Here is a 6,785-nt window from a genome sequence, read left to right as displayed (position 1 = left end):
CTGAAATAACAAAGAAAACAAATAATACAAGTAAATTAGGATAGATCTCCAAATCTCTGACATAATGCTATCTAAAATCACCTAGTAGCAAACAAACACTAATCACATAGTCAACCTCCAATTTGAATCAAACAATGCAAGCAAAAGACGTATGAAACGCGAGGACACCTTCTAGAAAAAAGAAACAAATACCTCTCAACTTTCACATGTCACTCGTTTTTAGGACACATATTTGATCAAAGATAATAAATATCATGAAGTTTTACAATTCTCAAAATAGAACATCTTATTATCAACAAGTATTAAAAAAATAAAACAATTTATTATCATGAAGTTTTACAAGCTAGGATTGAATATCAAGTAACTTGCATTCCGATGACGTATGAAACACGAAAGAAGTCTTGTCCATGGGAAGAACCATGACTTATCACGTTTCACATGTTGCGATTTTTTTGGATTATTTGACAAAACTTGCATTAGTGGAAAAAAATTTCATTTGAAGAAGCTCATTGAGCCATGACCCTTGCATTTCACACATCACTCCTTTTTAGGCATATATTTGATAAGAGATAATAAATGTCATGAAGTTTTTCAAGTCTCAAAATAGAACATCTTATTATCAACAAGTATCCTAAGAATAGAACCTCTTATTATCATGAAGTTTTACAAGCCAGGATTGTATATCAAGAAACTTGCATTCCAGTGATGTATGAAATACGAAAGAAGTCTTGTCCATGGGAAGAGCCATGACTAAACTTGCATTAGTGGAAAAAAATTCCATTTGAGGAAACTTGTCAAGCCATGACCATTCATGAAAAAAAAAATCCATTTGAAGAAACTTGCATTCTTAGTGACGTATGAAACGTGAATGAACTCGTGTCCATTGGAAGATCATGACTAATCACATTTCATATGTTGGGGCTTTTTTTGTATAATTTGGCAAGTGTTACATTTCCGAGGATTCGGTGCATATGATGGGTGATGAAACCTTCTTTAGTCGCCTTGCATTGAAGAATAACTTTGGATTGTGACCAAGCTAGCTTGTGTTGGTGTGATCGAGCATAGAAAGAGCTTTGTCTTCGAAAAAAATCTTTGTGGTTCAAGGTTTGGGTTCAAAAGGATGTTGGTTTACACATGTGGTTGCCCTAATGCGTAGTTAATTTTACACATGCAATGGGAAGACCATTTTTGCATGGGAAGTTGTGCCACGTGTCACTTTCTTTTTTGGCATGATTGCACTTTTATGGCTCCTTTTTTAAAGTAAAAGATAATTCTTAGCATTTTCTTTTTCATTTTAAGCGTAGCTCCTCCGGATTAGTGCATTGTATATCTTGGACATATATATATATATATATATATATGAGACACTCAGGGTCGGGTCTTTGATGTATTTTGTCTTGTCTTTGACGAGCTATTTTATCTTGTAAGCATCGTAAGCTTAACCGAGCGTATTCTAACAAAAGACCATTTATTCTCAGTCGGCGCCGGGGGACGACAAATCTCAGGTAACAAACTTTTTCTTGTCATTTTTTCTCTCCAATCCTGAATTTTGAGGTATCGAAGATGATCAAATGGTTCACAGATGTATGAAACACGATTTTATAACTTTTAAATTGTTTTGAAAGTATATTTTTGAGTTTCATGAGTCTTCAATGTCAAATAAAAAATGAATAATGAAACACAAAAATTAGAAATTGGTTTTATCTAGTTTTACGTAGTTTTGAAAGTTTGTTATTGCATTTCATGATTCATCAAGAATTATGAATTATGAAACTTATTTTATATCATGAAACTAGTTTTACACAATTACCCCTAGCTAGGTTTGTGGTCTTTCCCTTAGAGTTCATGATTTTGAATAGTGTGGGGAAAAACAAGGATATTTCCACATTGGAAAATGTCAAATAATTCATTGAAATTATTAAGAGCTCACCTTGAGGGTCAACATAAGAGGCAACATGACGTTCAAGGGAGTGACGTCCATTAAACGATGGGATTTTGATGTTCTACATGCATTGTTTTGGACAAAATTTTCGAATGTTTTAAATGTGAATTTGTCAGTTTTTTTGTTAAAGTGATGTGTGAAATGCAATTTTATGAACTGTAAAGCAAATTGGATCATTGTTTTCGCGTTTCATGAGTTGTGAATGCATAACAAAATTTGATGGATGAGACACATAATTCTTTTTTGCTGCATAAAGGTTGAATTCATTTCATTCATCTTGCATTTCTAAATCTCTAGCATGACAAACATGTTAAATTTGTCAAAATTCAAAAGCAATGCCTTGTAGGTTTTGACTTTAATTTTTTAGCAATCTTTTTTTAGTCTTCTGAATATGAGCAAATATGGATTGGTATATTACGTCCATAATTTTAATTTTTTGTTTTTAGGATTTATTTTTGTGAGTGGTCAGGATGACTAAAATGAAGTTTTCTTTAGGGGAATGGAGGAGAAGGATCTGGAGGATACTTGTGATGAAAAGATCTTTGATTTTCTTCATGCAACTAGAAATTCATCTAGATTTATTTACATCAAAGATATGCTTAATGTTCCCTTTGATTTGCAAGAGCTCTTGAAGGATCTTGAAGATAAACTAAAGGATTTTAGGGAGTTTTATGATAGAAATGTGGAAGGCCTAGAGATTGAGGGATTTGTCAATTATAGCGATGTAATGGAAGCTACCAATGTTGCTAGAACAACTTTGCAAGCAAGGTTTAGCCTTATTGATGAGAAATTCAAGAAGTGAAAAGTAGATTTTCCTTTTCATCAGAATCAACATCAATGTCTTCTTGTACAAAAGGATGTCGTGATACGCCAGGGTGACCATTGTGTATTTATGTCACCGACTTGTCAGTTGCAGATGCGGTTGGTACACCGCCCATGAATAATAGCTAGATGACAGCTATCCTTATCTACTCTAGTTCGTGGCTCAGTTAGTATGTCACCTTAGTTAGTTGAGTTTGGTTTGAGATCCATATATAGGGTTCTTCTATTTCTATGTACGTGTGTTCTTTTTGGCTTACACAACTAAGAAGAGGAAAACTGTTTTCAGCCTCAATCTCTGTGTGTATTCCCCCATTGTGCAAGCAAGAAAGCTTCAAGTGAGACTCCTTCCTTCTCTCCCACAATCTTGACATGGTATCAGAGCCTTGTTCGTGGTAAGGAGCTCAAGAAAGCAAGCCAAGCTCGCGGTGTTCTGGTAAGAGGAGCAGTGTTGCTTTCATTTTCTGTTTTGGGAGCAGATCTCTGCAGGTAGCATAGCCGAAAATTGCAAGAGTACATTGTCTCAGGTTGAGACGCCCTTCGCGGTGAAGCAAGAGGGCAGTACATGTTTTTTTAAATTTGAGGTCATTTCGGGGCCTGTTTTGGAGGCGGAAGTTTTCTGCACGTACTCAGGAAAAGGCCCAGTTTTATGCTGTGCAGGCACTGTTCTACAGGTCGGTGAAAAGTTACTGTAGAAATTGCATCGTATGCTTGTGCGCAGAGACATTGGGAGTTAGAGAATCATCCTTGGTTCCTATTTATGCAAAATCGTCACTAGGAAGTGACTGTGTGGTCAAATACCACTTTCGCCAGTTTTGCAGATTTGCCCTTGTGAGGGTGAAGTTGTGTTTTTTTGCAGTGACATAATTTTTGCAGTGTTCTGTAATGGCGTCTGATTCTCTTTCACAGATTGTAACTGAAAAGCTTGACAAGAACAACTTCCAAGCATGGAAGTTTAGAATGACGAATTTCCTTATGGGAAAAGGATATTGGGAATTTGTTGCAGGAAATGAAGAAGAACCAGTTCTTCCTGATGTTCCCAATCAACAGCAAATGCAGGCATTCAAAGCATGGCATGAGAGAGCCACGAAAGTTATGTACTGGCTGTCTATCAGTATTTCAGACTCTATGATTGTGCATATTTAGGATGCAAGTACGCCAAAGGAGGCATGGGATACTTTGTCAAAAATGTATAGCACAAATACGCAAGCCAGAAAAATGCAGCTCAAGCAAGAGTTGCATAATGTGCAAAGAGAAAGTATGAGCATCAATGACTACCACATGAAGGTGAAGAAGATTGCAGATGCACTTGCTTCCATTGGGTCGCCAGTGGAAGATGATGATTTAGTTTCTGTGACCTTGAATGGTCTAGGAAAGGATTATGCACAGTTTCGGACATCCATTTCAGTTCGTGAAAGATTTCCTGATTTTGAGGAGCTGATTGCTCTTCTAATTTCTGAGGAGCAAAGAAATAGTGGTGCATCTTCTTCAGGAGAAACTTCAAAAGAAACTGTCTTCTACTCAAATGTTGGAAGAGGTAGAGGCAGAGGTAGAGGAGGCCGATTTGGAGGCCATGGTAGAAATCAGAATATGCAGCAGACTCAAGAAAACCAGTCCTATGGAGGAGGACGTGGTAACTCTAGAGACAGGGGGAGCCAAAGAGGTCATGGTGGATGGCAAAGAGGCCAAAATGCAAACAGTAATGTTGAATGCTACTATTGTGGTAAAATGGGTCATATGGCTAAAGACTGCTATAAAAAGCAGAATGATATCATGAATGAAAAACTGCAACAAGGAAATTATGCATCTTCTAGTAGACAGGGTGATGACAGAAATGAGCATTTGTTTATGGTGCAGCACATGAATAATTCTGTGACAAGTGCAAAAGAAAGCAACGATGTATGGTATGTTGACTCAGGTGCATCAAACCACATGACAAGTCATGCAGATTGGATGGAGGATGCAAGGAAAATGAAAAAACCAGGATTTGTGGAGACTGGTGATGATACTGCACATCCTATTGTGCAGATTGGAAAAATTCCTTTGTCTATGCAGGATGGGAAAAAGAAATACCTGTCTGATGTATTTCATGTCCCGAATATCACCAAGAATCTGGTTTCTGTTGGTCAAATGGTTGAGCAGGGCTTGCAGGTCAGATTTAATCCTCATGGATGCTTTGTTGAGGATATGAAAAATAAAGGTCACTTGATAACAAAAGGAAAGAAGAAGGGCAGAATGTTTACGTTGGATGCAGACATGTCTGAATTGAGTGCAGCAATGTTTGCACATGGGACCGATGTAGTTGCAGATATTGATATCTGGCATAAACGCATTGGTCATGTTAATGTACAGCGACTTAAATCAATGCAGGCCCAAAACATTGTTGCAGGATTGCCTAAATTCAAGGTTGTAGAAATGCATAAGGTATGTGAAGCCTGTCAGTTTGGAAAACAGGCAAGGAAACCATTTCCTAGACATGTTCAAGAGAGTAAGAAGCCATTGGAATTAATCCACTCTGATGTGTGGACTACTAAAGCTGCATCTCTTGGAGGCTGTCATTATTTTGTCACTTTTATTGATGACTATAGCAGAAAAGTTTGGGTGTATTTCATGAAAAAGAAAAGTGAAGTTTTTGGGCATTTCAAAACTCTTAAAGCTATGGCTGAAAAAGAAATAGGTCTGCAAATAAAATGCCTAAGGTCAGATGGAGGGGGAGAGTACCTCTCAAATGAGTTTGCAAGGTTTCTGCAGGAGCATGGCATAAAGCAGCAATATTCATGCAGTGATACCCCACAACAAAATGGAATTGCAGAAAGGAAAAACAGGCATATTGGAGAGGTATCTTGTGCCATGCTCAATGAAAAAGACCTGCCGGATTTTTATTGGGCTGAAGCAGTTGCTACAGCAGTCTATATAATGAACAGGACTCCCACTGTAGCAATACATGGGATGACTCCAGAGGAGAGGTATACTGGTAGGAAACCAGATATTTCTCATTTGAAATTTTTTGGTTGCATTTCCTATGTACATGTGCCAGATGAGTTGAGATCCAAGTTGGATCCAAAAGCTGAGAAGTGCATCTTTATTGGTTACTCTCTGCAGCAAAAAGGGTATAGATGCTATAACCCTTCTACTCGTAAGTTTACAGTGAGCAGAGATGTTGTTTTTGATGAGATGAGTAGCTGGTATAAACCAGTAAATGTGATTGATGATATAGATGCACAAAATGGTAATGCTGCACAGAATTCACAGCAACAGTCACAAGATATCAGTGGACCTGGAGCGTCCTCTAGCAGTAGTTCATATTCTTCACCATGGACATGCAGATTGAGATCAGGAGAATCTTCTCAAAGCAATGCAGATAGTGGTATGCAGGTATCACGAAAAGGAAAAGAGAAGATTGATCAGCCCATGTTTGATGTGAATGTAGGTCACTCTTATGTGGATGGTGAATCTAGTGGCTCAGAACAAAGCATTGATGATGAGTTGGGTATTCCTTCTATTGTTACACCTGGAGTAAGGAAGACCAGGGATGTTTTGAGAGCACCTTGGAGTGAACCTACTTTGCACAGGTCTACGAGAGCTAGGTATCCTGTGGGGATAGGCTGAAATATGATGGATTTACAGCCATTCACTATGCATATATGGTCAAAGTGATACAGGAACCAGAATCCACTTCTTTTGAGCAAGCCATGGGAAAAGAAAAATGGGAGAAAGCCATGGATGAAGAAATGGATGCCTTGGAAGCAAATGCTACATGGGAATTGGTACCTTTGCCTAAAGTGTGAATGCAATTGGCTGTAAGTGGGTTTATAAGGTAAAGCACAATGCAGATGGTTCTGTGAACAGATACAAGGAAAGATTAGTAGTCAAGGGGTATGCACAAACATATGGCATTGACTATGAAGAAACATTCAGTCCGGTTGCAAGGATGGCAACCGTAAGAGCAGTCATTGCTATGGCTGCATCAAAGGGATGGTCTTTACATCAGATGGATGTAAAGAATGCCTTCTTGCATGGTGAT

This window comes from Lygodium microphyllum, chromosome 20 (assembly GCF_053477565.2).
Source record: "Lygodium microphyllum isolate KBCC chromosome 20, Lygodium_microphyllum_v1.1.10, whole genome shotgun sequence".
Classification (NCBI taxonomy): domain Eukaryota; kingdom Viridiplantae; phylum Streptophyta; class Polypodiopsida; order Schizaeales; family Lygodiaceae; genus Lygodium; species Lygodium microphyllum.
The sequence above is the reverse complement of the archived record's forward strand: the minus strand, read 5'-3'. Positions refer to the sequence as shown.